General features: G+C 43.6%; 1 protein-coding gene and 1 pseudogene across 1 annotated transcript in view; one reads left to right on the forward strand and one right to left on the reverse strand.

Annotated features, from left to right (window-relative positions):
• The window catches only part of LOC136881063 (fat-like cadherin-related tumor suppressor homolog), a 171277-nt gene that overhangs the window by 33529 nt on the left and 111251 nt on the right, over positions 1 to 26497 (forward strand). The window lies entirely within an intron of this gene.
• Positions 17217 to 17335, reverse strand: LOC136881355 (5S ribosomal RNA; annotated as a pseudogene).

Below are 26497 nucleotides of genomic sequence, written 5' to 3' on the forward strand. Positions count from 1 at the left end.
AGAAGTGTTAAGTTCTAGTTCGCTGTTCTTTGACTCTTACCCATCCGGAACAGACGCGAAACAGGACACTGCCCTACAGCTTGCGCCTTCTTTCTCGCTGGCAAACACTGACTGGAGTAACTGCACTTTAAAGGAATCCTGGACTCGGGAGGGAAAATACAAAGACAGCTTGACAAATAATAATAATAATAATAATAATAATAATAATAATAATAATAATAATAATAATAATAATATGAATAAGTAGAAGAAGAAGAAGGAGAAGTAGAAGAAGTGGAAGAAGAAGAAGAAGAAGAAGAAGAATGTCATACGAGGCATAGTAGCTGATAACAGTGATCTAACTAGCTTCTCCTCGAGGTGGCTGTGGTTCGGATTGCACGTAACTCTGGAGGTCTCCTAGCTATGATCACGATATGATATGATGTGACATGATAATAATTTCGTGTGGCTATTTCTAGCAAAATGCAGCCCTTGTAAGGCAGACCCTCCGAGGAGGGTGGACGGCATCTGCCATGTGTAGGTAACTGCGTGTTATTGTGGATAGTGTTATATGTGGTGTGTGAGTTGCAGGGATGTTGGGAACAGCACAAACACCCGGCCCCTGAGCCATTGGAATTAACCATTGAAGGTTAAAATCCCTGACCCGGCCGGGAATCCAACCCGGGACCCTCTGTACCGAAGCCCAGTACGCTGCCCATTCAGCCAACGAGTCGGATATGGTATGATATGATATGATATGAGCCTGCGTGGCTCAGACGGCAGCGCGTCCGCCTCTCACCGCTGGATACCGTGGTTCAAATCCCGGTCGTTCCATGTGAGATTTGTGCTGGACAAAGCGGAGCCGGGACAGGTTTTTCTCCGGGTATTCCGGTTTTCCCTGTCATCTTTCATTCCAGCAACACTCTCCATTCTCATTTCATAGCATCTATCAGTCATTAATAAATCACTTTGGGAGTGGCGACCCCATCGTACTAATAGCCTATATCTGCTTCATTCATTCCATCCCTGACCCGGTCAATGACTGGAAAACAGGTTGTAGGTTTTCATTTTCATGATATGATATGATATGATATGATATGAACAAACACAAAACAGAAAGTTTACATTTAATGATAACATAAGCTAACTATTTTGTCTACCTCATTCCATGTATACAGTATTTTTCTCCCCATACACTGTCCGGCTCCATGGCTAGATAGTTAGCGTGCTGGCCTTTGGTCACGGGGGTCCTGGATTCGATTCCCGGCAGGGTCGCGAACTTTAACCATCGTTGGTTAATTCCTCTGCACGGGGGCTGGGTGTACGTTTCGCCTTGATTTCATCCTCATCACGACGCGAAGGTCGCCTACGGGTGTCAGATCGAAAGACCTGCACCTGGCGAGCCGAACATGTCCCGGTACTAAGCCATACGCCATTTCATTTCCCCCTACACCTAACTCCAGTGCTCGTGACAGTGAGAGTGGTTATTACAATTGCTAATAACCGTTTTCACGCCGGAACAGGAAGTTAGTTTGTGATTCGTCGTTTTACTGAGAAGAGCGCTTGCCTTACACGATCACGAATGAATAACATAGTGTTGAAAACTTTTACTTGTTACTGAAAAACGCTCGATTTTAAGTGGTGGTAGGTTCTAAAGTTGAATGCTTTTATCATCCTTTTGTTCATTTTATCTTCATCTGGACTTACTGCATAATGCAAGCAACTGCGCATTGATTAGATTGCAACGTAGGTTCTCCGAAGTCTTCTAATTATATTGTGAATTACGTTTTAATAATGCAGACTTTGGTTTAGTTATGGTGATGTTTTCTATAAGTTCATCACGGCATTCAGTTTCCTTAAGTGCTTCTATAAGCTCATCACGGCATTCAGTTTCCTTAAGTGGTTTGACCGAGCGAGTTGGCTACGCGGTATGAGTCGTCCTGTTGTATTCTTGAATTGGGCGATGTGGGTGCGAACCTCACCTGCGGCCTTGAAGATGGTTTTCCATAGTTGTCATTTTCATATTCCTAATTGATTCTCTATAAAGAATCTGATAAATTTAAATGCAATTTACTTTATTTTCATGAGAATTTGATGTTGTTAATATTCGATAAATTTGACCATTTTCGGTCCCTTTGTAGGTACGTACTGACTAGGTTCATTTAACATACTACGGGTGATTATTTGGTCCGCCCTGCCAATATATTATGAATTTCTAATTTTGTACAGTGTCTCACTCGTATTTGTTTCGGGAGCCCCAACTCCGTTCATCAGCGATTTCTACATCATACATGAATATACCCCATATCTTAAGATCTAACATTATTCAGTTTTAGGTAAGACATAAGACATCGTCAATATATAACGATCGGGCGAGTTGGCCGTGCGCGTAGAGGCGCGCGGCTGTGAGCTTGCATCCGGGAGATAGTAGGTTCGAATCCCACTATCGGCAGCCCTGAAGATGGTTTTCCGTGGTTTCACATTTTCACACCAGGCAAATGCTGGGGCTGCACCTTAATTAAGGCCACGGCCGCTTCCTTCTAACTCCTAGTCCTTTCCTATCCCATCGTCGCCATAAGACCTAATTGTGTCGGTGCGACGTTAAGCCCCTAGCAAAAAAATTACGTTTTTTAACAGATATACACAAAATGTCCCTTTCTTGATAATGTTTGTTGTAATGGAACACTTTAAAACGCTTGCAAAATACGTATTAAAACGTCAAATGGTTTCCTTAGAAAAATCGGCCAAAGATAAAATGTTTCTTCCTACTGTTTTTTCTGTTGTAGCCCATTCAAGTAGGGGTGAAATGTGAAATGTCATATGGCTTTTAGTGCCGGGATATCCCAGAACGGGTTCGGCTCGCCAGGTGCAGGTCTTTCTATTTGACACCCGTAGGCGACCTGCGCGTCATGATGAGGATGAAATGATGATGGTAAAAGATCTCTATAGATCGACGCCCCGAAAAAATAGCATTATAAAACAAAGCCCACTTAAGTGTAGGCCTATTAAAAATCAAGTATTATATACTACCAATGTTTTAAAGTGTTCCATTATGTTTTAAAGTGTTCCATTACGACAAACATTATCGAGAAATGGTTATTGTGTGTGTCTGTTGTCTGTTAGGTCATCAGCCCAGAGGCTGGTTGGATCCTCAAATAGCACCACCAAAGGTTATGCGGTTATAAGGAAACCGCAAAAACCAATGGCAGTACCAAAATGAGGCGTACTAGGCAAGACGAGGAGTGAGGTAGTTTGCCATTGCTTTCCTCACTGGGTCAGAAAGTGCTATTGCAGCACGACTGACCCTATGAGCAACACCTTTCATAACACTCAGATGCGCTAGTCGTGCTCTGAATGTCGTTACTCAGCACCACCTATACCCCAGCAGCTTCCATATTGTCACAGCATGGACGAGACTGGGATTTCGGTGAAGCTACACTTTGCTCTGGCCTGTGCTAAGAGATGGATACAAAAGTACTGTATCCATCAAGAAATGGCAGCAGGCAAATTGTGTGTGTATGTGTTCAAAAATAATGTTATATATTGACGATGTCTTATGTAAAGGATATGAGGAATAAATGAAATGACGCATGGCTTTTAGTGGCGGGAGTGTCCGAGGACATGTTTGGCTCGCCAAGTGCAGCTCTTTTGATGTGACTCCCGTACCGGGCGAGTTGGCCGTGCGGTTGGGGGCACGCGGCTGTGGACTTGCATCCGGGAGATAGTGGGTTTGAATCCCACTATCGGCAGCCCTAAAGATGGTTTTCCGTGGTTTCCCATTTTCACACCAGGCAAATGCTGGGGCTGTACCTTAACTAAGGTCACGGCCGCTTCCTTCCAACTCCTAGGCCTTTCCTATCCCATCGTCGCCATAAGACATATCTGTGTCGGCGCGACGTAAAGCAACTAGCAAAAAAAGTGACTCCCGTAGGTGACCTGCGCGTCATGATGAGGATGAAATGTTGATGAAGACGACACTGGTTAAAATTCCCGACCCTGCCGGAAATCGAACCCGGGACCCCTGGGACCAAAGGCCAGCACGCTAACCATTTAGCCATGGAGCCGGACATGAGGAATATTGATGTATGATGTAGAAATCGCTGATGAAGGGAGTTGGGGCTCCCGAAACATGTACGAGTGAAACATTGTATACAATTAGAAATTGATAATATATTGACAGGGCGGACCAAATAATCACTCGTAGTATATTATACTGTTGATATAACACACAGGAACAGAACGTAGCAGCATACCACATGAAATATTCAAAGTGCCCCTCCGTAAGCATTGATACATGCATAAAGCCGCTGTCGCAGTGGTGCTTCTACTACTACTAAATGTTTTAATTCCTCCCCTAAAGTGGGAGGAGGGCCTCCTAGACGGTGACGCCGTCTCTGAGTCCAGGAGATTTACATCGGAGAAGGAGATGTGCGGAGAAGGTGGGCAGCCATGCGCTATGATAGGCACTGTCCCAACATTCGCCTTAGTGCTGGAGAGTGAAAAACCACGGAAAACCATTCTCACTACACCCGACGGTGAGGACCAGCCCCTCTCCATCTCCCGAATACAGAGGCATAGAGCCACGGTAGAGCCGTGGCCAGCCCTCCTCTGCTCGGTTGGTCGGTCGGAATGCAGACCAGCCGTGGCCACTTGTGGGCCAAGACACACTCTGTATTCGCCAACCCCGTCTCATTGAATGCCGGTGAAAGATTCAAAGTCTTCGTGCCCGTGTTTTAGACGAGATTTGTGTAGGTTACAGCAAAGCCCCTTACACACGGTAACATCCCTGAATAATTTTTCTCATAGTACGTATCTTGCGGATGTTAGGGCCATAACATGTTGTGCTAAATCAGCAACGATTTGGTTGGACGTAGAACTTGATAGGTGGGGCTATCTTGGGAAGTGTGCTGGATCAGTTGCCATATTGTTGCACGTAGATCATGATGCTATTTTTTTCTTTTGATTTATCGGAACTCTTTATCTTCCCTGTGGATGCAGTGAAAGGATGCATTATCTGTAATCCCCCCTCCCCCTTGCATATCCCAAGAGGCTAACCAATGAATCTACTCGCTATCTCTTCTAAACCCAAAAGCATACCCATGATTATATGCTTTTCCGTGTATCAGAGCGATTTACATATATCTTTTTAGTATAGTTTATGGTGACGGGATCTACTGGCGATAACTTAACGTCAAAATCAATGAGCAGTTTTCCCGGGCGGAGTCCTCCCATAATTGGCGGAAAATGTGCGACCTGGAAATTCATGTCAGATCCCAGTGGTCGACATCCACCTATTACCGGATGTGGGCCCCCTAGGGGGTCCATGGATTGAAGCTACATCTGTTCATGCACATGTGGTTACACCGCCAGCATGCAAGTTAAAATAAAGAGGGCATGAGTCATAACAGCTGGTCCTGGATGTTTTCTTTTTCTTTTTTGCAAATAGTATAGGAACTTACGCCGTTTTCGTGCATAATGTTCGCTACATTAGTTTCCCGTATTTCACTTCTATACCTCGTTTCTTCGGAAAAGTTCATCTTGGATGGACCAGACCAATCTGGTTCTCCTTGTTTCTGCTAGCCCAGTTAATAAAATTCATGTAGATTTCATTTCCTAATCAGATATTTTCGTACAGCACTGATTTCGTTGGAATGCTTTCCGTTACTTTTCTTTTAGATTTATTGACGTGAAAACGTCTGACTTTTTGGTCCGGCACTGGGCGTCTACTAGAACGTGACAAAACGTGACGCTATTTTGCAACTCTGATATCTCTGTCTTTTAGTGATATCGCAATTGTGATTATACCGTTGCAAAGAAGAACTCTTAAACTATAATTTGACACACGCCATAAAAACATGTGACGTCACCCAAAATACCAAGATGGCTGTCTAATTAAATCCCATCTTGGAGGTACCACCCAGGTTTGACCCTGTTATTCCTAGTTCATTATTTTACATTTTTGTACGTAGAATATTTACAAGGTATAGGCCTATATTTTTGCTGAAAAATGAAGACATTACAGTACAGAAATATGCATGTAGGAATGTTAACCATGTGATGTGTAAAGTGATAAACATGGCTTAGCCACACTTCGACATTATGATACATTTCTTATTCCGTTGAAATTGAGAAACTTGATTTTTTAAAAACTTTCTTCTCTTTTGGACACGGTAGAATTCGCTGTTTAGGTTTAAAAATTTGAAGCTCGAATTGACGATGGACTGCTTCTTTGCCGACTCCGTGAATATCAAGCTTCCAACATTCTGACTTGCTTTATGTAAATATATTCCACTTTAAAAATGTTACCCATTTTCCTTATAGAGCTTGTACGCGTCTGTTTGATAGCTGAACGAATAAAATAATAAATTTCTTCCGCTGTTTGCCCCATCTGTGGGGTCGCGGGTGCGTACGGGTCTCTCATATGGATTTGGCCCTGTTTTACGGTCGGGTGCCCTTCCTGACGCCAACCCTATATGGAGGGATATAATCACTATTGCGTGTTTTTGTGGTGGTTGGTAGTGTAGAGTGCTGTCTGAATATGAAGATGAAAGTGTTGGGACTAACATCATACACCCATTCCTCGAGGCAAAAAAATTAGTTGGACGCGATTAAAATCCCCGACCTGGCCGGGAATCAAACCCAAGACCCTCTGAACCGAAGGCATCAACGCTGACCATTCATTCAATGAATAATAATAAATATAAGTAGGCATAAATCCGCCTCCTTGACTGAATGGTCAGCGGTGTTGCCTTCGATTCAGAGGGTCTCGGGTCGATTCCCGGTCGGGTCGAGTATTTGAATCGTTTCTGATTAATTCTTCTGGCTCATATTCACACAACACTACCAATCACCACAAGAACACGCAATAGTTATTACATTCCTCCATATAGGGGGTCTAATGTTGGCATCAGGAAGGGCCGTAAAGCAGGGCCAAATCCGCATGTGCGACATAATTCGCAGAGACGTGGGAAAAGCGGTAGAAGACAGAGTAGAAGATTAAATAGCAATAACAACATTTTCTCTTGCGAGTTTTTCATACAAAAAAGAGCGGTACGTATTTAGTCAATATTTTTGTCATAGTTGATTTTGAGTTAGGCTTATATTTTGTCATTTTTCAGGTCACAGATTTGGACATCTCAATTCTTAAATATCCGAGCCCTTGTCTTAGCCACACTTCGATATTATTGATGCATTTCTTATTCCGTAGAAATTGAGAAACATTATGATTTTTGCATCTTTCTTATTTTTGAACACGCTAGAATTCGCCCGTTAGGTTTAAAAATTTGAAACTCGAATTGACCGATGGTCCTCTTCTTCGCAGAATACGTGAATAGTAATAAGTAATAATATACTTTTTCGGATAAGATGCCACTTCTATACAGATCATAATTATGACGACTGAAAAGTGCCTCTTTGAAGACAAAATATTTATGAAAAGCAAGCTAATAAATTCATTACAAACGGATTGACTGGCTGATTAATTTGGGTCACTTGAACATATCTCCTTCCAGAGATGGTTAAATTGCCTGTTTACTTTGATTCGAAAGAAAGGAAGAAAGAAATGGCCGCGATCCTCCCGTTATTTTGTTTGTGCGGAGCTGAGTGAGTGCACTGCCTCGCTGCAGTGCAGGTTCTCGTCCGTCTTGAGTTTCCTTATCCCCCCTCCCTTCATCGTCTTACCTGGCCCACTTCCCCACCCCTCGTAGAGTCATTACCGGGAGACCTCGACCGTGAACAGCGCCTGCCGTGTTGCCACATTTTCAACTCACGTAACATTGTATTTTCCGTCTCTTCTCTAGCACTTCTCCACACGCTGTTAACATTTTCGTGTAGGTTAGCCCGATGATACCTTCATTCACTTTCGAGACCGGAAACTGAGAGGAAATCTGGTGAAGCTCTGCTTCTCCTCTGGAGCCGACTTCTTTCCTTTTTTCCCCCGCCACACACGCTTTGTTGTAGGTGAATGGCTTTCAGGGATGTCCACGTTGTGAACACTACGTAGAGTTACAACGTGATACTGTGCTTGATAACTCACGTACAGAAATGGACAAAAGTATTCATACCCCAACTCATCCAAAACAAAATGCTTTATTGCTGGAACAATACGGAGCACAAGTCCAAATTACAAACACAAACGTATACCTTGTAAAGCAGTGTACATTAAAAAGCACAAAATAAACTGGAAGTAAATAACAGTACATAACAAAGCAACAAATTCGTACTCCAAGACATAAGTATTCTTACCGTATCCCAGAAAAGTTCACAACTCAATCAGTAGCGCGTATGTTTACCTTTCCTGTATATTATTTATTTTAACCCTCAACCACACGCGCCAGATCTTAGGACGCAGACACACACGTGGGGGTGCTTTCCACCCCACATATCATTGTATTGTAAAACATGAATTACTGTATTAATTGGAGATTTTAAGATGGATTATGTAAGAATGACTCTTTCTGCGGGGATCCAGCCATAAAAGTACAAGAGCGGGGAGAGCACAGAAAAGTTATTTGTACATTTCACTAGGAAATAGAATGACCTGGGGTGGATTCCACCCCATTCGCGTGTGTTTGAGGGTTAACCTGCTGGGCATTGAGAACACCAGTTTCTGTGTTAGTTCAGATGAAATGTTCCCCTATTCTTGTTGTAGTAATTGTTTCAAGTGTGCTTTACTTGTTATGAGGTGTTTTCTTAGTCTGGACTCCAATTCAATCCATAGATGTTCAATGGGGTTGGTATCCGGCGATTGGGGAGGTGTTTTTAATGTGTGCGGCGTGTTGTAGAGTACCCACAAACGAACAATTTCCGCCGTATGATTGGGGTCATTGTCGTGTTGGAAGTAAAACTCATTAGCAATCCCAAGCTTTTCGGCGCTTTTGCGAATATTTTCTTTCAGGTTGTTCAAATATTGAAATCTGTCCACAGTTCCCTAGATAAAAACAAACTCCCCGACAGCTGAAGCGGCCATTGAGCCCCACACCATAACCACACCCCGCCGTGCTTCACAGTGGTAACGAGGTTCTGCTCATCGAGCTCTGTGTTAGGGCGTCTCCACACTAAAATACGTCCATCACTTCGGAAAATATTAAATTTACTGTCATCTGTAAACATCACTTTCGACCAAAACGCATTATCTTTCGCCATGCATTATTTTGCAAATTGTAGGTTATTTTTCCGTCGATTCACTTTCGTTATGTGCGGTTTCTTTCTTGGGAACCTAGATCGATACCCAGCACGATGAAGAACCTTCCTTACTGTTTTGTGTGACACTGCATGATGGAAATATTCTGCCAGCTGCGATGGAAGATGTAGTGTGTGATTGTCTTTTAATTGTGGTTACTATGAACCTTTTTTCTGGTGCAGTCAGTTTCTTTGGACGTCCACTTCTTTTCTTGCTTATAAGAACATCCTGTCATTTTAACCTTTGTATGATGCTTTGCACAGTTGGTTTACTTCTTCCAATGATGTTTCTGAACTCGGAATACGATTTTCCTTGGTGGTGAAAGCTTAGAATAAGTCGTCTCTCTTCAACAGACGTTTCCCTACTAGTTTTCCTCGCCATTGGACTAGTACCTTCTCTGACCAACTGATCGGTCCGTCTCTGTCTGCATCTACTGCACAGCTAATGCCACGAAACAACACAACACTCGTTCAAACCCCATTTTTACACGTAAGGTATGAATACTTATGTCCAGACAAGTAGTGTCATGGAGTACGCATTTGTTGCTTTGTTATGTACTGTTATTTACGTCCGGTTTCTTTTGTGCTTTGTAATGATCAGTCCTGTATAAGGTATACGTGTGGGTTTGTAATTTTGACCTGTACTCCGTATTGGTCCAGCAATAAAGCATTTTGTTTTTGATGCGTAGGGGTATGAATACTTTTATCCATGTCTGTACGTACCATCAGACAGTTCTTTGTTCACTGATTCGAATTCAGATCAGGGCGACCTTCTGCGACTCTTCTGTATGTTGTCAGAGTTTTCTTCACCTCCGTACAGGCAATGAAGGCCCTTGGAGGAGAGGAAGGTAAAGGCTTCCACCATTGTTAACCTCGGCACGTGATGGGGTAGAGTGGTTATCTCTACGCCCGGCCGCCTTTGCCCCCACGAATTAACCTGGTACTCATTTTTTGTGTAGGCTGAGTGAACCTCAGGGCCTCGTTTCTTAAATTTTACGACTTCCTGACGGGGATTCGAACCCACGTCCTTCCGGACGAACCGAGCACGCCTTTACCGCCTTGGCCAGGCAGCCCATTGTTGTCAGAGTTGGGTAGTAATAATGTAATGATAATGTAGTAATAATGTCCCACTAACTATTTTTAACTGTTTTCGCAGAGGGCGGAGTGCCGGATTTTTCGCCGCAAGAGTTCTTTTACATGTCTATATTTACCGACACGAGGCTCACGAATTTAAGCACCTTCAAATACCACCGGACTGAGCCAGTCAGCACGGCGTATGGAAGTGAAACATGGCCGATAATTAACTCAGAGTGAGAATAGAAGTTTATGAAATGTGATGTCACAGAAGAATGCTGAAGGTGAGGTGGGTAGATCGAATGGCAGATGAAGAGAGACTAAATCGAATCGGTGAGAGGAAAATGATATGGGGAAATATGACGAGAGGGAATAGAATCATAGGACACATCGTAAGACACCCACCCAGAACTTGTTTTTGAAGGAAATGTGGGTGGTATAAACGAAAGGGATAGATCGAGGAATGCATATGACAAACCGGTTGGAGTAGATGTACGTAGAAATGAAAGGTCAGCATTGGGTTTTTTTTCAATATGTTTTACGTCACACCGACACAGATAGGTCTTACGGCGACGATGGGATTGGAATGGTCTAGGAGTGGGAAGGAAGTGGCGGGGCCTTAATTGAGGTACAGTCCCAGCATTTGCCTGGTGTGAAAATGGGAACCCACGGAAAACCATCTTCAGAGCTGCCGACAGGTGGGGTTCGAACCCAACATAGGATAAACCAGTATAATGAACTAATTAACTAAACATTTCTCATCGCAATACAAACTGCATTAGGAAGAAGAGTCTACATCTAATAACAAAATAACAAAATATATTAAAACAGCATATTTCATTCAGAATGTTATTAAAAGTAAATGGCATGTGGAAGTCAGAAGGACTGATTCGTTTATATATGAATGGCCAATTTTGTAATTAATATGTTTTTGCAGGAAATTAAATCGTTGCATTTTCATCTGAGACACGGACTCTTCGCAAAGTATTTTTCAACGTGCTTGAATAATTTATTCATTTTGGCTAATTATGTGTTATATTTTTAGACACTTGTCCATGTGTGCGCCGTTAACAAATTAGTTACTTTTTCAGTCGCAATGGTAGTGTTACCTAGCGGACATGAGTGGCCGAATTAGAGACAGAGCATCCGTCTAATGGCCTGCCAGTGTTATGTTATTGTTATTTAGCTTTAGGGACTTATAGCATTGTAAGCCTTCACGCCTATGTGCATGGCTGGGTCGAAACGTGACAGACATGGTGCCATTATTTTCCTCTCCAAGCCAGAAAGACAGTACGTCTGACTATATATAATTTTTTCACAACATCCACACGCAGTAGTCACTCTCCAAACGTCATTATTGAGCACCATGAATACCATCACCTGTCCGACTCGTTGGCTGAACGGTCAGCGTACTGGCCTTCGGCTCAGAGGGTCCCGGGTTCGATTCCCGGCCGGATCGGGGATTTTAACCTTAATGGGTTAATTCCAATGGCACGGGGGCTGAGTGTATGTGTTGTCTTCATCATCATTTCATCCTCAACACGACGCGCAGGTCGCCTACCGAAGTCAAATAGAAAGACCTGCACCTGGCGAGCTGAACCCGTCCTGGGATATCCCGGCACTAAAAGCCATACGCCATTTAATTTCAATACCATCAGCACCTTCCTTATTGCCACAGCCATAAATGAGATAGAGGCTTCTGGGGAAGCGACATTGTGCTGTGATTTGTGCGATGAAAAAGATGCAAAAGTATGCAACAAAATGTGTGAGGTGATGTTGCCTAGCAACAGTACCTTAAGAGTTGCACAGGCTGTGGATCCGTATGTCATGGCCATCCATCTGTATTTCACTTCACAGACTGGACAGGCAATCGGTCGTCAGTGATCTGCATTTAGGGCTGCCTTTTCTTAAATATTTTCAAAGAACTTGGAAATTCATCGGGCATTTCAATTGATAAATTATTCCATTGACTTGCTCCCCGTACTATGGATGATTATTTGCCCCAATTTATCTTATTTAATTCCAACTTTATCCTGTGATCTTTCCTACATTTAAAAGCTCCGCTCAAGCTTATTCGTCTACTAATGTCATTCAATGCCATCTCTCCACTAACAGCTAGGAAAATACCTCTTAAATCGAGCATCTCGTCTCCTTACTCCAAAGTCTTTCCAGCCCCCAGCTCACAGTTTTCAACAATTTCGTAACAGTACTCTTTTGTTGAAAATCACCCAGAACAAATCGTGCTGCTTTCTTTTGGATCTTTTCCACTTCTCTTATCAGGTAGTCCTGGTGCGGGTCCCATACACTGGTACCATACTCTAGTTGAGGTCTTACCAGAGACTTACACGCCCTCTCTCTTACATCCTCACTACATCCCCTAAATATTCTCATAACCGGGTGAAGAGAAATATAACCTTTTTTTACAACCTCGTTTATGTGATTACCCCAATGAAGATCTTTCATTATATTAACACCTAGGTAGGCCTGCTTACAGTGATACCCCTGACGACGTCCTATCACCCCCATCAACACTGTAATTAAAGCTGAGAGGATTTTATTTTGTTAAAATTTTGGTGAAATGTACAACTTGACTTTTCATCCTGTTCACCATCATACCGTTGCCTGCTGTCCATTTCCAACATTGTCTATGTCTGTTTTTAGTCGTTCACAATCCTGTAACTTATTTACTGCTCTATACAGTATAAAATCATCCACAAATAGCCTTATAATGTGTGATTCCAGTTCTTTAGTCAAGTCATGTATATATAAGAAAAAATAATGGTCCAATAATGCTCCCTTGTGGGACCCCCTTCTTAATCATCACAGGATCAGATAACACTTCACGAATGTCACGGTTGCTAGGTAGCAGTTCGACACACATTTCATTGGAAAATGATCATTTTATTTTCTCAACGGGAAATGTAACATCATCAGTTTTTCTTCCGATACATCCCTCAATTTGAAAAGACAACCACTTCTCTCCGTTTACAAACTAATGATGTACAGCATATTTTCTTATCCTGTCAAACGAAGCATTTCATGTTCATATGCTTTGCTTTACAGTACTCACTGTTTACTTTACTTGTCTTTGAAATCAACTTCCGTTTTCAAACTGCCTTACTTAATTATTAAATACATTAAGAACAGACAAAGGGTATTGCTCATGTGGGAAGTATTGTTCATTGACTTATTGTCCTTCGTCTTGAATCAAACCATGTAATACTTCCACGTTAACTGAACTGTAACGTTCCTGACTTGGCCACGGATTCACCAATTTGTGAGATTTGAACTGGAGAAATCAGGTCCCAGGCAACTCAAGAAACAAAAGCTGCTGGCAGTTTACAAAGAAAGTTTGAGAATGCTCAATGTTCTCGTTCTGTTGCGGATATTGTGTGTATTGTTTTCATGCCTCAAAGTAGTTAACCGTCTGGTATTGTTTCGTCTGATGAAAGCGCTCTGAAAGCAGCTACAGTGCCCCTCAGCGAACTTGTATATAACATTGTTTATACAGGCAATTTATTTTAATATCTCCTAAACAAATTGTTCTAGTACATTTCTTAAATAAGTTGCTTTACGTTGCACCGACACAAATAGGTCTTACGGTGACGATGTGATAGGAAAGGGCTAGGAGTGGGAAGGAAGCCGCCGTGCCCTTAATCACGTAGAGCCCCAGCATTTACCTGGTACGAAAATAGGAAACCACGGAAAACCATATTCAGGCCTGCCGGCATTAGGGTTCGAACCCACTATATCCCGATTGCAAGCTCACAGCCGTGCGCCCCTAGCCACACGCTTAACTCGCTCGGTTCCAGTACGTGTGCTTGTAGAATTCTTACGTACAAATACTATTTATATTTTGTTGTCGACGAATAAAATATTAATAATAATAATAATAATAATAATAATAATAATAATAATAATAATAATAATAATAATAATAATGTCCGCATCTGTGGTGTAGTGGTTAGCGTGATTAGCTGCCACCCCCGGAGGTCTGGTTTCGATTCCCGGCTCTGCCACGAAATTTGAAAAAATGTGGTGCGGGGACTGGAACGGGGTCCACTCAGCCTAGGGAAGACAACTGAGTAGAGGTAGGTTCGATCCCCACCTTAGCCATCCTCGAAATGGTTTTCCGTGGTTTCCCGATTCTCGTCCAGGCAAATGCCGGGATGGTACCAAACTTAAGGCCACGGCCGCTTCCTTCCCTCTTCCTTGTCTGCCCCTTCCAATTTTCTTATTCCCCCGCAAGGTTCCTGTTCAGCATAGCAGGTGAGGCCGCCTGGGCGAGGTACTGGACCTCCTCCCAGTTGTATCCCAGACCCAGTGTCTCACACTCCTGGATACTGCCCTTCAGGCGGTAGAGATAGGATCCCTCGCTGAGTCCGAGGGGAAAACCAACCCTGGACGGAAAATTAAGAAAGAAAGAAAGAAAGAAAGAAAGAAGGAAATAATAATAATAATAATAATAATAATAATAATAATAATAATAATAATAATTTCGTGTGGCTATTTCTAGACGGGTGCAACCCTTGTGAGGCAGACCCTCCGATGAGGGTGGGCAGCATCTACCATGTGTAGTTAACTGCATGTTATTGTGGTGGTGGATAGTGTTATGTGTGGTGTGTGAGTTGCAGGGATGTTGGGGACAGCACAAACACCCGGCCCCCAAGCCATTGAAATTAACGAATGGAAGTTAAAATTCCCGACCCGGCCGGGAATCGAACCCGGGACCCTCTCAACTGAAAGCCAGTACGCTGACCATTCAGACAACGAGTCGGACATAATAATAATAATAATAATAATAATAATAATAATAATAATAATAATAATAATAATAATAATAATAATAGGTTTATGCATCCCATTACCTACTTTTACGGTTTTTGAGACGCCGAGATGCCAGAATTTTGTCCCACGGCCTTCTTTACGTTTGCCGGCGCGAGGTGCTAAAGGTGCTAACGAATGCAGACGCGTTGAATGTAAATATTTCATCATCCCTATCATCATTAGAACTGTTTCTTATCATCATTACATTTGTTCTATTTGTTGTATCTCTCACCGACACATATAACGACATATAACGACGACAGGATAGGAAAGGGCTAGGATTGGGAAGAAATTGGCCGTGGTCTTAATATTAAGACGCAGCCTGTTAGGAAAATGGGAAACCATAGTAAATTATCTTCAGGACTTCCGAGAGTGGGGTTCGAACCCACCGTCTCCTGAACGGAAGCTAACAGCTACGTTTAGCTTACGAGTCTTTGTTTTCTGCGAATATCATTAACCCCACAGTCATTCGTCTACAGTCGATTTAAATCACATGGATTCACTCAAATGATTCGATGTACTCACGAGGTTCCATCCGAACTCTCCTCACCAATTGGGCAACACAAAGAGAAGTCTAAGGCCAGTGCAGTGTGGCAGAATGTATCATTGACTAATCCGAGTAAAAAAAACAAACAAACCAAACTTCATGGAATTACTGCAGACAAGAACGTTGCAGCCAATATCCCAATTTTCACCTCACCTACAATTTTCTCTGCTGCCACACCCACCATTCAGACAGCTACACTACCTGAGGAAATGTTAATACACAGTTCGAAAGCTCACTGTGCCAACTGTGGATACTTTCTCGATTCACTCGGGTCTGTAGTTAACCCGCTATCTGAACTACAGACGAGGTACAAGATTGGTTGTTTGCAGATTGATTTAGTATGTATGTGTGTGTCACCAAGTGAAGTTACGAATGACGTACACCTTATACACACGGTGCAGCACACAACCAGCATATAGATTATTTTAATCAGGAAAGCAAATGTTTTAGTAATCTCTTCTGCCCCACCAGTTCGGACAACAGCTTTACCGTCACTGTACATTTCATCAACCGGTTTTTATTCCAGCTTCGCGAGCCTGCTAACCATTGAGTAGGCCATTCTTTCTTTCTCTTGTCCATTCTTGCTTCTCGCTCCGAGGCACGTTCAGTAAGTGAAAGTTACAAGCAGCTTCACGAGGAACAGTGATGCCAACATTGTCTTCGCTCTCAGTGACTGGAATCATGATATTATGTTCGCGGCGGCGCTAGTAGTAGTATAGAATAGAATACTCCCATCCCCTAATTCCGGACCCCCATGAAACTAAGGGGACAGCCCCCTTTTTTTAATTGCAATTCGTTAAATGTTGATACTTTTACTTTTTATATTTTAAAATGCTATTTGTGTCCGCCTCTGTGGTGTAGTGGTTAGCGTGATTAGCTGCCACCCCCGGAGGCCCGGGTTCGATTCCCGGCTCTGCCACGAAATTTGAAAAGTGGTATGAGGGCTGGAACGGGGTCCACTCAGCCTCGGGAGGTCAACTGAGTAGAGGTGGGTTCGATTCCCACCTCAGCCATCCTGGAAGTGGTTTTCCGTGGTTTCCCACTTCTCCTCCAGGCGAATGCCGGGATGGTACCTAACATAAGGCCACGGCCGCTTCCTTCCCTCTTCCTTGCCTATCCCTTCCAATCTTCCCATCCCGCCACAAGGCCTGTTCAGCATAGCAGGTGAGGCCGCCTGGGCGAGGTACTGGTCATTCTCCCCAGTTGTATCCCCGACCAAGAGTCTGAAGCTCCAGGACACTGCCCTTGAGGCGGTAGAGGTGGGATCCCTCGCTGTGTCCGAGGGAAAAGCCGACCCTGGAGGGTAAACAGATGATGATGATGATGATGATAATGCTATTTGTTCCGGGCGTCGACCTAGAAAATATCTTTTGCCCCTACTTGCACCGTATGTTATGAACCTGCGTGTATTTGGATATTGTGGAAGTGTAAGGTGTTAAATGTGAGGAAAGGAACGTTAAGGACAACACAAACACCCAGTCCCCAAGCCAGGGATACTAATCATTTAAAATTAAAAAACCCTGACCCGGTCGGGAATCGAACTCGGGGCCGTCGGGTGACAGGCGGACACGTTGCCCCCTTACACCGCGGGGCCGGACAAAGGAGATTGAGCCAACGGCATGTGGTGTTCCCAAGCAGTCACCCATCCAAGTACCGACCACGTCCAATGTTGCTTAACTGTGGTGATCGGACGAGAACTGGTGTATGCAACATGGTATGGCTGTTGGTAAAATCTATCCCGCCTCCGCTTTGTCCGGCACAAATGGACATTGAGTGACCGGGATTTGAACCACGGAACCCAGTGGTGAGAAGCCGGCGCGCTGCCGCCTGAGCCACGGAGGCTCTAGACTGCTACTACTAACAATGCTATATTGTCTAGGACAACACGTATCTTTCCTTAGCTTATTGAATGCCTACTTTTGTGTCACAAGTCTTCTTAGAGTACCCTGCCATTAGTAACATGCCTTACCCAACACTAAATTATTAATAGAATATAATGACACGACAATACAATAATTTATATATTACTACATTTGAAATGTTTTTAACCTTCTAGTAATTATGTCCATTAGTCTAGGATACGCAGGCTTCTTATCCATCTTATCCTTATCCTTCATTACTCTCATTTGTATTTATTTTGATGTTTTCAAATTTTTTTCTCTTTTCCACTGAGCTCGATAGCTACAGTCGCTAAAGTGCGGCCGGTATTCAGTATTCAAGAGATAGTGGGTTCGAACCCCACTGTCGGTAGTCCCGAAGATGGTTTTCCGTGGTTTCCCATTTTCACACCAGGCAAATGCTAGGGTTGTACCCTAATTAAGGCCACGGCCTCTTCCTTTCCACTCCTAGTCCCTTCTTGACCCATCGTCGCCATAAGACCTATCTGTGCCGGTGCGACGTAAAGCAACTTGTAAAAAAAAAAACCACATACTTCGGAAATATAAAACATTTTTTTTATTTGTCCCGGTGTAATTCACTCTTGTATAATATTATCTCTTTCTTTCTATTTTTGTTTTATATTCACTTCCCCGATATTTAACTCTCAGTTCTTCGGTTGCCCTACAAACTCTTCATAGATGCGCTTCTTCCATTTCTTCTCCACAGAGTAGACACTGATTTTCGTTATTTCTCTCTCTCAGGGTTAGTAGTAGTAGTAAAATGCATTTGTTCGATAAGCTCCATTCACATGCATAGCACTCCATCGAAATCAGTTGTTTCCAAGAATTCTCTACTTTGTCACTTCCATGCGACCAAGGCTTGTTTATCAACGGTATTCTGTTAATAAGAAATGATCTCTCGGACGAAATTATGTTTACAATGGGTGTGTGTTTTCAGATCTACTCTACTGTACTGGACTGAAAAGCTGGTTGGACTCTGGATATCTTCTTCGTTGGTTTTGTAATAATTTGCTTCACGTCGCACAGACACATATAGGTCTTATTGGGTTGTGGGATAGGAAAGGGTTAGGAGTGGGAAAGAAGCGGCGGTGCCCTTTAGTAAAGGTACCGGTACAGGCTCTGCATTTGCTTGCTGAGAAAATGGGAAACCACGGTAAACCATCTTTACCGGCGTCCTATGGTTTCCTTTCGTCGACACAAACCTAATCCCATATGAAAAGGGTGACCAATCATCTTCTGTCTGAACGAATTTTCATGTTATTGTCATCGGTACGAATTTTCACAACAGTAAGCAACTGTCGTGCCATCTAGCTTCAACTAAACGTAGCGTAATTGTTGTCAACAGTATCATCTTTGAAAAGTGCATAGGAGCAGGTTATAGCATCTTTGGATAAGTGTTTCTGATTTTTAAAATGGATTCCGTGACGGATAGCTATGACTGAACTTCTACTTCGTCACAAGAAAGAAAGTCCTCATTTAAAGCCGCAGGCAAAAGAGAAAAATAAACGCGTATGTGCATTTAATGCACAGTGGGAAACCAACACGCCACACTTATTCCTGATCGAGGTAATGCCCTAAACCACGTACATATTTAGTAGCATCGCTTTGCAAAGCCCATTTGAATTCGTCCGCGAAGTGATCTGATTGGTCACCTCCAGCAGCTGAAAAAAGACAATAGTGCGAGATATCGAGTTATTTCTTCCAAATTATTTATCAGTATGACCAACTCTCATATACCCAGTTCACGTTGTTTCGCACCACACAATAATTACTACTAAATTGTGATCACAGAAAGAAAATCTTATCTGTATCCAATTGTACGAAAGGATGTTTGCGTTATACATGTGCAATAGTCAGTGTACAGTTTCATTCAGTCCCTCTCCCCCGCGGCACTACAGCCCTTGACGGGCCTTGACCTACCAAGCGACCGCTGCTCACCCCGAAGGCTTGCAAATGACAAAGTGTCGTGTGGTCAGCACGACGAATCCTCTCGGCCGTTATTCTTGGCTTTCTAGACCAGTTCATTCAGCACAGTTGGTACAATAACGGCTTAGTAGGCGGTCTTCAATTCGGTAAGCAAAGTCCCGTAGAGGCCATGAAGGCCCATGGAGTGGTGGAGGGTAAAGGCTTCAACTGCCTATAACCTCATCACTTGATGAGTAGAGTGGTTAGATCTTAAGCCCGGCCGCCTTTGCCCCCAGGAATTAACTTGATACTAATTTCTGGTGTAGTCTCAGTGAACCTCCGGGCCATTTGAACCTCCGGAAATGGAAATCTCGTGTCTTACATTTTTCGACTTCCTGACGGAGATTCGAACCCACTTCCTTCCGGGTGAAACGAGCACGCCTTTACAGCCTCGGCCAGGTAGCCCCTCTTCACTTTGCTAGGAAGTATAAAATGACCTCGATGTCCCAAATATCCAATATGAGATAATAAAAGGAAGGCTTTCAATTACTCGTACAAAGTATTTCATGTTTCTGCCTTCTCTAAGCCTTCGCTTTCTTGAATCAAGCCCTTAATTCGTAGAGTCATCCGTTAAGTTTCTCCCTTCTTCGGCTGACATCTCGATGTTAATGCTTTCTTAAACACTCTCAGCACTCTCATATCTCTTAAATGAATTAAAAACCACTCTCGAGTCTTCTTTCTCCAATATTCAGTCTTATTCCGTGTTGAAAGACGAAGATAAAAACGGTCGCTCCTCTTGAAACAACACAATATGCTTCTCCCGCGGTTACCGTAACAGCGGCCGTAATTTTAAATTTATGGCCGACTGTTAGAGGTTTCGGTTGACATGACTTGCGGCGTGAGAAACGTTGTAAGCTGTGTATTGATTATTATTGATAGCGTGCCATAACACGGCATGTGTTCCAGAAGGCCACGAGAGTTTCAAACTGCGTGACAGTTTACAGTGTCGTTGCCATCGAAACCAACTTTTCAACTAGTGTTGTAGCATGACTGGGAATTGCGACATTTCTTGTTTTGTTTTACGTCACACCGACACAGACAAGTCTTTATGGGGAGATAGGAAAGGAGTAGGATTGGGAAGGAAGCGACCTTAATTAAGGTACATCCCCAGCATTCGGCTGCTGTGAAAATTGGAAACCACGGAAAACCACTTTCAGGACTGCAACAGTGGGACTTGAATCCATAATCTCCCGAATGGTAGCTTATGACCCAAACCACTCAGTCAGCTTGCCCGGTTTGAGACATTTATTATGAGTAACACATTGTAAATGACTTAGCATTGCTTCAGTATTTGGATGACCATTTAAAAATAGTGATTTCAATTCTGAAAATCTTTTAGATTTATCCAGACATCATGACATACAACTGTTCTTTTGTTGATTTTCCTCCCGTGTGTTTAGATTCATTTCTGGTGAGATACGGTACTGTCTTAACAGGAAGTGTGCCTGCCTCTTACTCAGAAGCTTCGACTTCATTTCTCGGCCGGGTCAAGGGCTTTTGCCAGGATCTGAAGGCTGGAGCGGAGTCCACTTAGCCTACAGTTGAGGATCTATCTGACGGTGAAATAAAGGCCTCTGTGTAGAAAGCCAAGAATAACGGCCGACAGGATTCGTCCACATGACATCTCGTAATCTGCAGACCTTTGGTCTCAGCAAATGGTCGCTTGGGGCTTTTGCGCTATGGGATTTGTGCTTGGTTTGTTTTTTCAGATAAAGTACAACTAGCCAACAATCTCATCTTAACAGTAATCATAGGGGAAATGCGAGAGGTCCGACACTTCGAAGAATTAAGGTTTCGGGGAAGAGTGGGAAAAGCCACGTAGGACGTGAAAATGAAAGAACCTTTAGACCTCGCAAACCTAAATGCGTCGAGGTCGGAAGAGAACAAGAGGTGACGAAAGGAAGTCGGATAGGAAAGATGAACATGAGGAGATCAGCACAAATGGAAACAAACCAAGCTCAGCTGAGGATCCCGTGGTCGCCAAACTACGCTTTCCAGCCTAAAAGCCCTTTGGAGATCCCTCTTTATAGTCGACTCCTACGAGATAGGCAGGGTATTTCGTGGATGTATAATACCGTTCCATGGGAAGCTGGATTTTTGAGCCTAAATTGGCAGGGTTCGATCCTGGTGGTATTTAAAGGTGCTACATATCGAGTTGGCAGTGGCCGGCCAGTTGGAGGTAAGACTTGAAAATACCGAGAATGCTCACTAGTATAAAAATATTGGCAGAATGACAGGAGGGTTCTCGGAATGAGGAGATGAAAGCTGTTAGGAATGAACTACCGAGCTCAATAGCTCCAGTCGCTTAAGTTCGGCCAGTATCCAGTATTCGGGAGATAGTAGGTTCGAATCCCACTGTCGGCAGCCCTGAAAATGGTTTTTCCGTGCTTTCCCATTTTCACACCAGGCAAATGCTGGGGCTGTACCTTAATTAAGGCCACGGCCGCTTCCTTCCCACTCCTAGCCCTTCCTTGTCACATCGTCGCCATAAGACCTATCTGTGTCGGTGCGACGTAAAGCAACTAGCAAAAAAAATAAAATAAAAAAGGAATGAACTCTATAGAAGCTATGCATATAAACCGGCTTTGGTGGTGAAGTCGTAGTAGACGAATGGAAAACATAGAAGAACAGTGGGCTTTACCATTGAGGGTGAGAGAAGAAGGGGAGACTAAGACGACTCACCAAGGGAGGACACAACAATGCGGTCTGGGAGGATCGATACACAGTCGAACCTCGATATCTCGAACCCCCATTACTCGAATTTTTCAGGATCTCGAAGTAACTTAAATTTCCCGGCGTCTGTCCTATTCTTCATGTGTATTTCGGTTATATGAATTTCTCGATTTATCGCAGCAAACATTTCCTCCCTTGAAGCAAATATTTCTCTGTAACTCGAGTTTTGTGCAACATTAACTGTGCAATACGGCATTTGTGGTTTGTGAGGAACAGTTTTCTAACAAGTAATCATCATCATCATCATCATCATCATCATCTGTTTACCCTCCAGGGTTGGCTTTTCCCTCGGACACAGCGAGGGATCCCACCTCTACCGCCTCAAGGGCAGTGTCCTGGAGCTTCAGACTCTTGGTCGGGGATACAACTGGGGAGAATGACCAGTACCTCGCCCAGGCTGCCTCACCTGCTATGCTGAACAGGGGCCTTGTGGAGGGATGGGAAGATTGGAAGGGATAGGCAAGGAAGAGGGAAGGAAGCGGCCGTGGCCTTATGTTAGGTACCATCCCGGCATTCGCCTGGAGGAGAAGTGGGACACCACGGAAAACCACTTCGAGGATGGCTGAGGTGGGAATCGAACCCACCTCTACTCAGTTGACCTCCCGAGGCTGAGTGGACCCCGTTCCAGCCCTCATACCACTTTTCAAATTTTCGTGGCAGAGCCGGGAATCGAACCCGGGCCTACGGGGGTGGCAGCTAATCACGCTAACCACTACACCACAGAGGCGGACTCTAACAAGTAATAATAATAATAATAATAATAATAATAATAATAATAATAATAATAATCGTATGGCTTCAGCTACCGTGTGCAGACATTTCGATTTGACGCCATCTGGCTGTCTGCTCGTCAATTTCGACGTTCCGTTTTACTCTAGGCCCACTAGACGGCAGACCGAGTAAACCGGATCTCTCTTGGGCGTCTAGGCTGAGATTTAATGAATTTTGTCGGGTAAATACCAAATGTATCACCAGAGATCTTTTACGTGCCGACATGGTGTATCGAATGGACTTTTTTCCGCCCTTCAAAAATCCGACTACCTCTGCCGGGTTTGAACCCGCTATCTTGGGATCCGGAGGCCGACACTCTACCACGGATCCACAGAGGCAGCTTTTAACAAGTAAAGAAATGGTTACAGCGATACTGGGAGCCAATATGACGGGAATCGAAAAACTAAAACCTCTAGTGATCGGAAAATCGGCGAAGCTTCGCTGTTTCTCCGGTGTAAATTAATTACCGATCACGTACGAAAGCAGCCCCCGAAGTCGCGGATGACAAGCTCCATTTACGAATCTCGGCTGCGTGGTATTGACGAGAAGTTTCAACGTGAAGGGAGGAAAGCTAACAGTAACAAACAGAAGAGACTAACAGAATTTTTTCCAGAGGTGTTAACGGAGGTATGTTTCTTGTTTCACTACTGTATGTACTGTATCCTGTCTTCTAAAAAGTTTCTGTAATAAGGGTTATAATTGAAGTGATGCCGCAAACTAGAGTTTGAGTTTGTTTGTATATTTTTAAATACTGTTAAAAATAATGTATTCAGTATAAGATCGTAGATACATATTATTCAATTATGTGCTCTTCTTCTTCTTCTTCTTCTTCTTCTTAATCTGTTTATCCTCCAGGGTCGGTTTTTCCCTCGGACTAAGCGAGGGATCCCACTTCTACCGCCTTAAGGGCAGTGTCCTGGAGTTTCAGACTTTAGGTCGGGGGATACAACTGGGGAGAATGACCAGTACCTCGCCCAGGCGGCCTCACCTGCTATGCTGAACAGGGGCCTTGTGGAGGGATGGGGCGATTGGATGGGACAGGCAAGGAAGAGGGAAGGAAGCGGCCGTGGCCTTAAGTTAGGTACCATCCCGGCATTTGCCTGGAGGAGAAGTGGGAAACCACGGAAAAGCACTTCCAGGATGGCTGAGGTGGGAATCGAACCCACCTCTACTGAGTTGACCTCCCGAGGCTGAGTGGACCCCGTTCCAGCCCTCGTACCACTTTTCAAATTTCGTGGCAGAGCCGGGAATCGAACCCGGACCTCCGGGGGTGGCAGCTAATCACGCTAACCACTACACCACAGAGGCTCTATGTGCTCTACATGCTAAAAAACGGTATTATCTATATCTCGAAATTTCGATAACTCAAAATAAAATTTAGCTCCCGACGTGATTCGACATATCGAGGATCCACTGTACGTCAAAAATAATCAGATACGCATCCGAGGGTTTATTCTGTTGTTCCTTATTATAGAGAAAATTACCCTTAAAATTTAACGTACATGTTTGTAGTTTGCTTGCTAGTATCTGCAGCACCACTGGTCTAGTAATCAGCTTCCCTGACTTCCACTGGAGCGTCTCGGGTTCGAGATGCACCAGGGGCTCTTTTATTTCTAGTGGTTTAACGTCGCACCAACATTGAAGTTTTACAGCGACCGACACAGCGATGGGAGAGGACTAAGGTTGAGAAAGTAGCGATTATGGACTTAATTAAGGTACAATCCCATAATTTGCCTGATGTCAAGGTGGAAAAATAAGGGAAAACAATCTCTAGGGCTTCCGATTATGGAGTTGGAACCCACCATCTCCCGAATGCAAGCTCACAGTTACGCGACCATAACCGTGAGGCCAACTCGCTCAGTAGACTCGTTTTCACATTTCCCTTTTAGTGTTCTTTTCTAAAAATCTGTTTTTCTCTTTCTCCACGAGGACTTATTGTTAGGAAATACGCAGATTAAATTAAAGCTACGTTATTACGAACATCATTACTATCGTCCTTGGTTGTAGGTTAATTAGTAATTTCCCCCTTTCTGTTTATTAGCAATAATGGATAAAGAAGAAAGGAATAAAAGAAATACAACAGGGAGAAGAAAAGTAATAATAAAAAATGAGCTTCTGACGCTCCTTGAACCCGAAGCACTCGTGTAGAAGTCAGGGACACTGTGACCGCTAGATCAGCTGTGCTGCAGATACCTGCACGTAAATTGCCACACGGGTATACTGTAGTATGCAGGCTGTTAGACTTAAAATGGTTGTTTTCTCGTTAAATAAAGGACACGCTTATTTTATATGTAGTTCATTCACTTTCGTAGGGTAACGGTAAGCGCGGTTAGCTCCCGTCCTCGGAGGCCGGGTTCGGTGCCTGGTTGTGGCAGATATTTAAGAATGGCAGGTGGGCTGGTATGTGGTAAAACTGGTACATGCAGCTCACCTCCAATGGGGTTGCGCCTGAAAAGAGCTGGACCACCTCGGAATGAGGAAATAAGTTAACTTTTTATTTTATTTACCTCCCATAGTTGCTGGGCTAAATGGCTCAGACGGTTGAGACGCTGACCTTCTGACACCCACGTGACAGTTTCGATCCTGGCCCAGTCCGGTGGTATTTGAAGGTCATCAAATAGGCCTAAGTCAGCTTCGTGTCGGTAGATTTACCGTCAAGTGAAATAACTCCTGCGTGACAAAATTCCGGCACCTCGGCGTCTCTGAAAACAGAAGTAATTAGTGGGATGCATAAAACATTGTCATCATCTGGACCTCCAGAGTTTTAACGAAATCGGTGACCCTATGACTGTGTCTTCCCCTTGTCAATTTGAGTGATTTTGAGAGATGTAGAACTAAAAGGGATCCCAGAGTTGGTTGTAAATAGAGGTGGATAAGTAATTCACAGATGCTTTCTGAGAGAACGCTGAAAGGCATAGCAGTCTAGATGAGTAGTATACTGTCTATACGTGATGTAACTGGGAAATGGCAATGGCTGTGATAGAACTACCAACAACACGGACCGGAAACTTGATTATCTAACAGCCAATAGGAATCAAGCGAGCGGTCACTTTTATTAATTCCCATCAAATTAAAATTCGAATTAAAAACCCAAAACGCCAGGGCTGCTCCAAGGACTTCACAAATAACCGGGTAGGCTGAAGAATATTATTATTATTATTATTATTATTATTATTATTATTATTATTATTATTATTATTATTATTATTATTATTATCATGACCGAGCGAGTTGGCCGTGTGGTTAGGGGCGCGCAGTTGTGAGCTTTAATTCCGGAGGTAGAGGGTTCGAAACCCACTGTCGGTAGTCCTGAAGATAGTTTTCCGTGATTGCCAACTTTCGTACCAGATAAATGCCGGGGCTGTACTTTAATGAAGGCCACGGCCGATTCCTTCCCACTCCTAGCCCATCGTCGCCCTAAGCCCTACCTGTGTCGGTGCGACGTAAAGCCACTTGTAAAAGAAAAAAAATATTATTATTAATTTCCAGTTTTCTGGGTCGGGTTGTGAATCAATGATCTCCA

The sequence above is a fragment of the Anabrus simplex genome, chromosome 9 (assembly GCF_040414725.1).
Source record: "Anabrus simplex isolate iqAnaSimp1 chromosome 9, ASM4041472v1, whole genome shotgun sequence".
Classification (NCBI taxonomy): Eukaryota; Metazoa; Arthropoda; class Insecta; order Orthoptera; family Tettigoniidae; genus Anabrus; species Anabrus simplex.